Source organism: Octopus sinensis, linkage group LG1 (assembly GCF_006345805.1).
Source record: "Octopus sinensis linkage group LG1, ASM634580v1, whole genome shotgun sequence".
Lineage (NCBI taxonomy): Eukaryota > Metazoa > Mollusca > Cephalopoda > Octopoda > Octopodidae > Octopus > Octopus sinensis.
Genome location: NC_042997.1, coordinates 183,612,101 through 183,623,566, shown reverse-complemented (window position 1 = coordinate 183,623,566; position 11,466 = coordinate 183,612,101).

Genomic DNA, 11,466 nt, shown 5'->3' with positions numbered 1-11,466 from the left:
ATATATATATATATATATATATATATATATATATATGTGTGTATATGTGTGTGTATGTGTGTGTGTGTGTGTGTGTGTGCGTGCGCGTGTGTGTGTGTGCGCGTGTGTGTGTGTGCGTGTGTGTGTGTGTGTGTGCGTGTGTGTGTGTATGCTTCTTTATCTCCAAGGCCACAAGAAGTATTTACATTATCTAAAGTAGGTATTTAATTGAATTAAACAGTGAAGGCTTTTAAAGATAAAAAGTGAAAATATTTCAAATCGAAAAGGTAAATGCGATGAAGGAATAATTTTGCAGAAAAGTAACTGTAACTCTTGTATTTGTTATTAAACCCTCTCCCTCTCTCTCCCTCTCTCTCTCTCTCTCTCTCTCTCTCTCTCTCTCTCTCCTATTCGATTTTCTTGAATAGTTAACAGACGTTCTTTGCTTCTGTGAACTCGAAATGCAATCAATGTATGATGCTTGGTGAATCCGGCTTCAATAACTACAATGCTGCACTGGGTGTTTTATAGCAGTGTAAGAGATGCACACTGAAATCGTAACCGAAAATCGAAATCTTAGTTATTCATGATAGATTCCATTGTTCTCGGACTTTGCCGTTGTTAATTCATTTCTTTTTACAATCATAGTTGATACTGAGCTAAACAGCAACAACAACAACAACCATTTTCATGAACATTACCTGTTATGAAATTGTTTTCTCTATATGAAGAAGAAGGGAGGCGCAATGGCTCAGTGGTTAGGGCAGTGGACTCGCGGTCGGAGGATCGTGGTTTCGATTCCCAGACCGGGCGTTGTGTGTGTTTATTGAGCGAAAACACCTAAAAGCTCCACGAGGCCCCGGCAGGGGGGTGGGGTGGTGACGACCCCTGTTGTACTCCTTCGCCACAACTTTCTCTCACTCTTTTTTCCTATTTCTTGAGTAACGCTGCGATGGACTGGCGTCCTGTCCAGCTGGGGGGAACACATACGCCACAGAAACCGGGAAACCGGGCCCATGAGCCTGGCTTGGCTTGAAAAGGGCGACGATTATCGTATATGAAGAAGAAAAAAGAAAGAAATACCAATGTAATTGCTGTCAATAATCCTAAATGCTACAGTGAACAAGCCATAGAACAGGCCATAGATACCTTCACTGCAGAATATAAAACATCGGAGAATTTGTTTGTGTGTATTTCGTTTAGCAATTACACTTACAAAACTAAACTACCCATAAGGGGCTACACACAGAGGGGATAAACAGGGACAGACAAAGGGATTAAGTCGATTACATCGACCCCAGTGCGTAACTGGTACTTAATTTATCGACCCCGAAAGGATGAAAGACAAAGTCGACCTCGGCGGAATTTGAACTCGGAACGTAACGACCGACGAAATACGGCTACGCATTTCGCCCGGCGTGCTAACGTTTCTGCCAGCTCGCCGCCTTTTTACAAAACTAAACTTTTATAATATACACACGAATTCTGAACGTGTCATGTTTTGTATTTATTCCGTTACTGGTACTTAATTTATCGACCCCGAAAGGATGAAAGGCAAAGTCGACCTCGGCGGAATTTGAACTCGGAACGTAACGTTTCTGCCAGCTCGCTACCTTTTACAAAACTAAACTTTTATAATATACACACAAATTCTGGATGTGTCATGTTTTGTATTTATTTTTATCACCAACTCTATCTTTCGCCAATCATGTTAAACTGATTATCTTATGTTACCTAAATGATTAAAAAGGGAAAATAATAAAAAAATAGAATCCACTACTTCACAAGAACAGTCTAACACAGCATCTTGGCTTCGTTTCAAATTAGTTTTCAGGAACATTTTTTTCATGCATTTACCCCCACCCCTATTTTTTTCCTGCTGTTTAATATTAGTAAAATAAATCTACCCGTCTTGTGTGTGTTTTCTTTACTTTATTTCATGAATCAAGCAACTTAATACATTTGTTTCTTAAATCAACAACCCACTTTATTTTGTTTCTATCTCTCTCTCTCTCCTCCCTCTCCCCCCTACCCCTCACACTCGCCCCTCTCTCTCTCTCTCTCTCTCTCTCTCTCTCTCTCTCTCTCGTCTCTCCTTTATCCTTCCCCTCTTCCCCATTCTCTCTCTTTCTTTCACTCTCTTTTACCTCACACAAAAATAGAGGTGCAGCTTTGTATGTTCGTCCATCGACATGAAATGTGCGTAGTCTATGCATATGTGTGTGCATATATATGTGCATGTGTGCGCATGCATAAGTGTATGTATGTACTTACGTTGTATGTACGCTTTGCATGCATGTATGTATGTATGTATGTTTGAAGAGAGATACGTATGCACGCACATGTTTATAAACTACATTTTCTTCACTAACTGCTTTGTCAGTTATCATATATATATATATATATATATATATATTATATATATATATATATATATATATATATTATATATATATATATATATATATAAATACGCTTAAACCTAACACAACTTATAAATTGCTTGAAAAAGTGCCAGTTAGGAATTCATTAATCTAGAATTTAGCCCCAAGTAAAAAAAATAATAACTGTTTTGTTTTGTCATGACAGAATACAAGATGTCAAATAGTGTATCAACTTATTTCTGGTAAAGTACATAACGAAATGACATAAGTGAACCGTCTAATAGTAGAAACAGCTATTATTGTTTGTACAGGCTTCGAGAACTTAACAATTGGCACCTGCCTTATTTCAGGTGCAGGTAAATGTGGCACATAAAGTACGAAAACAAAACAATAAAAAAAGAAAGAAAACAATTGATAAATTCGACTTTGTCATTCACTCATCTAGAATCGATAAAATAAGGGATATATTATAAATGCGAAGGGTATAGAGATCTATTATAAGGTTTAAATTGACATTATATAAACTTTTCTTAGACATTAACAGTGTAAGTATGTTGTCTACTGAAAAGCACCACACACTAGAGTAGGCGTAGACAACGCCTTTCCGAGAAGTGGGCCACATGAGATTTATCATCAAGTGGGTCGCACTACTAAAAAATTCGAGATAATTTTCCGTTGGCGCGCCATTCAGAAAGTCCCACGATCCGCGGTTTGTCCATGACTGCACTAGATAGTGTGTTGTGTTAGTCAGGATTACTAGAACGAAAAGAACATAAAGGCGACTTGCTAGTTCCAAAGAAATTCAAGGAACGGTAGGTACATAGAGGAGACAGCACTTATTATGAACTAAAGGCCTGTTGGTAGCTGAATCTTTGTCAATCAATTGATTGGTCTTCTGTTGGCCTCTGTCTAAGATATTAGCGTATGTATTGGGTTGTCCGGAAAGTTCGTGCCGATTTATAGGAGCCTACCTTTCGACTTATCTTAGAACATGGTTGAGTCCATAAAATAGGATTTGACTACACCTCCATTTAGAGCACAGTTTAAGCTATCTTTTCGTGGAAGAAGTTTTATGTTCCTATAATCTGTATTAATTCTGTAACCCTTTAAAATGGAAGATAAGAAAGTTCATTTTTGGCACTTGATGCTTTGGGAACCAGACAAAAATTGCTGCAGCTCGGCTAGGGTGTGTTACCTCACCCTCCATATTCACCAGATATTGCTCCTTCGGATTTCCACTTATCCAGGTCTCTGCAGAATAGTCTTAATGGTAAAAATTTTAATTCCTTGGATGACGTAAAAAGATACCATGATGAATTATTTGCCATGAAACCACCTCAATTCTGGGAACAATTCTGTGCAACAAAATGGTTCATATTTGGTTGTTTAAAAATGCAATGGCAAGTATTTATTTACCGTTTTCTTTCCTTTAAAAATCGGCATGAACTTTCCGGACAACCCAATAGTATATGATCGGTTATGAAGTATTTCTTGGCTTTAACGATGAACTCTACTCATTATGATGCAATCTTATTCAAGTTGTGTGCGTGAGGGCGCCATTGGCGATCCTCAGTAATTGTGATGCCAATCATTTGAAGGGGTTTTGAGAATTTTAATTGTGTTATTTATGATTGGAGACTTTTCCTTCATATGTGAAGTTACTGAGTCTGTATACTGTTGAAAAGATTCTCACAAGGTCTCTATTCACAGAATAAGAGTGGTATGACATGAAGTAGTTAGGCTACATGAGCGTGACGTCTGTGTATAGGCGTCATACACGCACAAGTGTAACGGTAAAAGATGAGCGAAGCATAGCAACGCCAGCATTAGAATGTATGCCGTTAGAATTTACAACAAAATGGTCGTTAATATATAGAGTGCATAAATCCTTATGAATTAACAGAATTTTAATCAGAGAGAGTTCTGTCGGTACACTGCACTGCTGTAATCTGATAGGAAAATCTCGATCCAGTGAGAGATAGATGTAAACAATTGACGGGTAACTGTCCTGGGAGATTTTCCTGCCAGACATGGTTGAAGGCCAAGGTTCTTCAAGGGAAGTGATATTGGAGTGTACGTCTGCAATAGATCTTGTGCAGCGGAAGCCATGCAGGTGATCACTAGGTACGGAGAGACTCTACAAGATGAAGACTGTGATTACTGACAACTGTTCTCATTACCTTTGCGATGTTGGAAGGGAGTGTGAGAGATGGCTAGTTTTAAAAAGTCGGAGACTTTGCCTTGTTGTAAGTTGGCACTCACTTGATTCCAAAGTGTGCAAAGATTAGATGGGAAAAGAAAGATTACAGTGTCTTGTAAGGATGGGTATTGCCTACAGAGCTCACTGGTCAAGATTGTTGGAAGAGATGACGTTGGAAACAGTTACCATTTTGAGCGGGAGTGATCGAGGAGTTTCCGCTTATGGCGTTTGCATGTAGTTGGTAGTGAGATTGGAGACATGAAAGAGGTGAGTTTGAGAAAAGTTTTATGACGCAGGAGGCGGAGCGAACCGCAAATATGAAGGTTTTTTTTTAATGAGTAAGGTGCTGACTGAAGCGACATGTTCTGCGAAGTTTGTAGAAACCCTCTTGACAAGGGATTAGAAATATTCTTGTAATTTTGGAGACTGGAGAACCCTTCTAATAGTTATTTTGATAGCATTGTATTGGTAAGTAAAGGACAACTAGGTGTCACTGGCAGGTTAGTTAATCTAAGAATTGCAAGAAGGATTCTTTGCTCGTATTGCAGCAGTACAGTTTGGGATAAACAACCTAGAGTGCTTTGGAATAGTGGGTTTTGATTAAAGAGATTTTCTGTTGCTCAATGGGGAGCAATAAAAACACCAAATGAATTTTGAGGACTAGAGAAGGGCGACTTAGAAAAGATAATGCTTCTTTATTAAAGACAATGTTTCGGAAGTTGGGATTTAGAAAGGTTAGTACACGAGGTGATATGTACGCCAAATTATTGTACAAATACTCGAGCGATCCCTCAAGAGGACCTACGCAAGAGGAAATGGGGCCGCTTCAGACATTATATGCATCAGATTATGGTGAGGATATGGAGCCAAATCAACTCTGAAACACACAAACGCATGCACGCACATACACACGCAAGCACATATAGTTTAATGATGATCATACTAACACACGATGCTCATCAGACATGCACGTTATGGGTTTGTGTTCAACGCAGCAGAAACTGACTGCTACGAAAATCCTTCGCGCAAAACCTTTCAGGAAAATAAAAGCATATTTTTTTTATAAAAGAAAAATTTGTCTTTATTAATATCATTGGAATTGTAACTAATGGTCGAGAATTGGAGGATTATTTCCCACGTCAGGAAATCAAATTCAGAAAACAGAAAGGGCACAGGGATAAAAAAATTATACGTGTAGGTGTATAGTGATGGAAAGGAGAGGAAGAAACAGAGGAGAAGAGAGGACGCGAGAGAGAGGGGGAGAGGGATTTAAGAAGGAAGAAGGAATGAATGAATGAAAGGATGACTGAAATATTTAATGGATAAATGGGTGTAGAGTTATATATACCCTCACTGCATATACTGCATAAAGAGAGACCTCTTCCCCTGCTTGTATTATACAGATACTCAATACAAAGTAGAGCGCTCTTCACTGTAAAAATGATTGTAAAATTCATATCAATTATGGATTTTTATGACTTGGACTAATCGATCGAGTATGTAACAATACAATTCAACCAACAATTGACTGAAAGACTGTTAGGGAAAATAATAAGCTCCGCGAGATAGATATGAAGGGAGACATTTTTCTACAAGTCCGCAGGACATCTTTGTTTTAACACCCGAAAGTTACTGCTTAGACTCAAGGACCTGGATAGCTTTGAATTTTTGAATTGGATCCCCTAGACCTGATACCGGATCTAAGATTCCGTAAGTCCTGTAACTCTTTTAGAATAAGATTAGAATTAAAAAATAAAGAAGCAATTTAGAATGTTGAAATAAAGCCTTACCGTTCTCTGACAAGATACAGAATTTATAAGAGGTAGGCAATAGTTTGAGCAGACATAAAAATGACATAACACCTCACAGAAAAAAATATGAGGGCAGACACGGAAACTTATTGTAATATGAACGGTGAAACCGAAGATTTTGCTATAAAGTTAGACAGAAGCAGCCGAGATACTAGTTAAATGCAAAGCTTTTATCACTATTAAGGACCACAAAGTTTACTTTGCTTCTAACCGTACATGTAATCCGATAAACATCACTAGGTCGGAGATTGGTATAGTTAGTAAGTATTAGGAAATTTAATAATAGTATTAGAAAAGCTTCTAACTTTTCCGTGTCGTGGTACTAATAAAGTCATTTTATGGTTCAACAGTGTCAACGGCAAGCACGGGGGTAGATCTGTTCAGTTTCAGATGGTGGAATTTTATCCATCGGTCTTCAAAGAGTTACTCTTTTTACTCTTTTACTTGTTTCAGTCATTTGACTGCGGCCATGCTGGAGCACCGCCTTTAGTCGAGCAAATCGACCCCGGGACTTATTCTTTGTAAGCCCAGTACTTATTCTATCGGTCTCTTTTGCCGAACCGCTAAGTGACGGGGACGTAAACACACCAGCATCGGTTGTCAAGCAATGCTAGGGAGACAAACACAGACACACAAACACATACACACACATACATACATATATATATATATATATATATATATATATATATATATATACATATATACGACAGGCTTCTTTCAGTTTCCGTCTACCAAATCCACTCACAAGGCATTGGTCGGCCCGTGGCTATAGCAGAAGACACTGGCCCAAGATGCTACGCAGTGGGACTGAACCCGGAACCATGTGGCTGGTTAGCAAGCTACTTACCACACAGCATTAACCCAGACACTAAATTTCTCAAGAAATTTCACTGATATGCCAGACTGACACCTAAACGTTATTATAAAGAACAGGAAAATCCTATTCTTTGAAAATGATTTAACCTGAGCTAAACGATCCGATTCTAACGGTTTCTTTAAAGTGGGAATGAAGTCGTTTGACATTGCCAGTCAGTATGTACGACCTCAGAGGGTTTTACTTACTCGACACACTACGTAAGAAATTCTCATCTACTATAGTCGGTTTGCACAGGGATGAGGCAATTGACTATGTGTAGTGGTGCCAATGGACTAAGAAAAGACATTATCCAAATTTTCAGTAAACTAACCATAGTTAACATCCTTAAATTTAAGCACTAACTTCTACAAACCTTACCACCAGCCCAATGAGATATTCACCTACATCAACCAGGGATCAGTGTTCAAGAACCTAGTTAAAGGAGTAGCGGAAGGCTCTTGGATCTTCTAGAAAGGAAATCTTTGATAAGGCGATCCCATGTCACTACAATGCCCTAGTGATAAAGTCCAAGGAGAAAATCATTTAAATACTCGATGACATCTTACCAGAAAGACAACGACGTTGCAAAGTTATTGGGTTCACACCAACTTTCCTAATGTGAAGTCTAACGTATATATGGCCTTTCTTAAGTTAGTGGATAAACATTTTCCTCCTACACGTGTATAGAAAGATTTGTGATAGACACACTTTATTCTCTTTCAGTTGCGTAACCGACACGAAGAGTATCCAATCACGCAACCTCACTCCTAGTAGTGAAGCCAGTTGTTCTTGTAGAGACACAACCCCTTGCCCGTTCAATTGTCTCTGCAACCTAGAAGCTATTGTCTATGAGACAGAGGTCATATCTCGAGGGCCGAACGGGGCATCCAGCATAATGCGGTATGTTGGAATGACAGAAATAATAAACTAAATTATACACTATTTTGTACAGCTTAACTCTCTTTTTTCCACTAAGAATCACAACCAATCACGCACGCGCGCACACACACACACACACACACACACACACACACACACACACACACACACACACACACACACACACACACACACACACGCATATAGATTCATACATACATATAGATACACACACACATACACACATATACATACAAACATACATACAGTTTTATATTTAAGAAATGAGGAATTATGTACATTATTTACATTATTTACATTCGACAGATATTTGTCTTCATCTTGTTTGTTGTTAACACAACGTTTCGGCTGATATACCTTTCTGCCTTTAACAGGTGTCTTGGGGAAATTTCGAACCTGGGTTCTCATTCCTAAGGTATTTTTCGATGTTGTTGTTGTTGCTGTTATTATTATTATTATTATTATTATTATTATTATTATTATTATTATTATTATTATTATTATTATTCAGGCCACTGCCTGGAATCGAACTCGGAATCTTGGGGTTAGTAGCCCGTGCTCTCAACCACTACGTCATATGCTACGGACATATGGCATAATAATAATAACAACAACAACAACAACAACAACATCGAAAAAGACCTTAGGAATGAGAACCCAGGTTCGAAATGTCCCCAAGACACCTGATGAAGACTGGAGGGTACGTCAGCCGAAACGTTTTATAAACAACAAACAAGATGAGGACAAATATCCGTCAAATGTAAATAATGTAAATAATGTAAATAGTATACATGCATACACATATATTATATCTGGAAAATAAGGATAAACACAAGTGTATGATATATGTACACATATATATATGCATACATATATACACCCATACACACATACACCCCCCCACACACACACATACATAAGTGCAGGTGTGGCTGTGTGGTAACAAACTTGGTTTCAAAACACATGGTCCTCAGTCCAGTCCCACTGTGTGGTAACTTGGCATGTGTCTTCTGCTATAGCCTCAGACCAACCAAAGCCTTGTCAGTGTATTTGTAGACAGAAACTGAAAGAAATCAATTGTATGTATATGTATGTATATATATAAGTCTATGTGTGTGTTCAATTGATACTTTCGGCTTGAGAGAAGGGTAAAATCCAAATTTTGTTCAGTGCTGGGCTCTCAGAGCTGGAAACAGTTATCGAAGCAAAGCGTGCAGCTCTGATGCAATACAAGAGTGATTCTTCTACAAAGTCACTCGAAGAACTCAAAAAGGCAAGAAATAAAACCCAACTGACTGCCAGACGCTGTGCAAATGGGTATTGGCAGGAAATCTGTCAGAGTATCCAGTCATCTGCTGACAGTGGTGACTCCCGTGGGATGTATGCCGGTTTGAAGAAGGCCCCTGGTCCATCCGCAACCAAGTCAGCTCCTCTGAAATCAACTACTAGGGATCTCATCAAGGACCAAAGCAAGCAAATGGATGGGTGGAGTACTACCAGGATCTCTACTCACGGGAGACCACGGTAGCTGAGGCTGCAATCGAGGGTGTCAAGATCTTGCCAGTCATGTGTGAACTTGACAGTCTGCCATCTATAGCAGAGCTCACCCTAGCAAGTAACAAGGCTCCGGGAAAAGACGGCATCCCCTTAGAGATCATCAAAACCGGCAAGAACACCATCCTGCTTCGGCACCTTCATGAGCTTCTGTGTCAGTGCTGGGAAGAGGGTACAGTCCCTCAGAATATGCGGGATGCTAACATCATTACGCTTTACAAAAATAAAGGTTACCGTGATGATTGTAACAATTACCATAGAATATCTCTTCTAAGCACTGTTGGAAAGGCTTCTGCTCGCATTATCCTGTCCAGGCTGCAACTAATTGCTTCTCGAATTTATCCAGAATCGCAGTGTGGCTTTAGAAGAAGCAGATCAACTATTGACATGATATCCTCCATACGCCAACTTCAAGAGAAGTCCAGAGAGCAGAAAATGCCATTATATACGGCCTTCATTGATCTGACAAAGGCCTTTGACTTGGTAAGTAGAAAAGGCCTCTTCATCCTGTTCCAAAAAATCGGATGTCCACCAAAGCTGCTGAGGATCATCAAATCTTTCCATGCTGATATGCAAGGCACCATACAGCACAATGGTTCAACATCAGCCGCCTTCCAAATAAAAAATGGGGTAAAGCAAGGTTGTGTCCTTGCTCCTACATTATTTGGCATCTTTTTCTCGCTGCTGCTGTCACATGCCTTTGAGACATCCGATGATGGAGTGTTTCTGCACAGTAGAAGTGATGGGAAACCGTTCAATCTCTCGCGTCTGCGTGCCCAGACCAAAATCAGAAGCGTCCTGATCAAGGAGATGCTATTTGCTGATGATGCCGCTCTGGTATCACACACAGAAGAAGCCCTACAAAGGCTCATCAACTGTTTTGAGCAAGCATTTGGCAACTTTGGCTTAGTTATCAGCCTCAAGAAGACCAACATCATGGGTCAGGCTATGTCGGACATCCCAAACATACATATTGGAGACCACAGAGTACAGGAGGTGGAGAAGTTTACCTATCTTGGCTCTACCGTCACCTACAACCTATCCCTTGGTGCTGAGCTCAATATACGCATTGGTAAGGCAGCTGCTGTGATGGCCCAACTCACCAAACGCGCATGGAACAACAATAAGCTGACCAAGACCACAAAAATGAAGATTTACCAGACATGAGTACTTAGCACTCTACTGTATGGAAGTGAGACATGAACGCCATACACACGCCATACGACGCCACACGTCGCCTAAATATCTTTCACCTGCGCTGTCTCCGGAAAATCCTTCGCATCAAATGGCAGAATCATGTCCCCAACAAAGATGTCTTCAAGCAAGCAGGAATACCACGCATGTTTGCACTCCTCACACAAAGACGTATGAGATGACTTGGACATGTTAGCCGTATGGAAGATGGCAGAATCCCCAAGGACATACTCAACAGAGAGCTTGCTAGGGGCAGTAGGTCTGTGGGAAGACCGTTCTTACGATACAAGGATGTTTGCAAAAGGGACATGAATTCCTGCAACATCGATATTACCAACTGGGAAGCAGTTGCCAGCAACCGTGGAGATTGGCGACGTACCGTAAAAGAGGGAACACAAAGGAGTGACATAGAGAGAAAGGAGAAATGGAAAGACAAGGAAAGACGTCAACAAGAAACTATGACATTACAACCAGCCAGGCAAAGTCTTCGCTACATTTGCGGCACCTGCCAGAGGGAGTGTTTGTCCAGGATAGGACTACACAGCCACAGCGGGAGATGTATTAGGACATGAAATATAAAAGCCG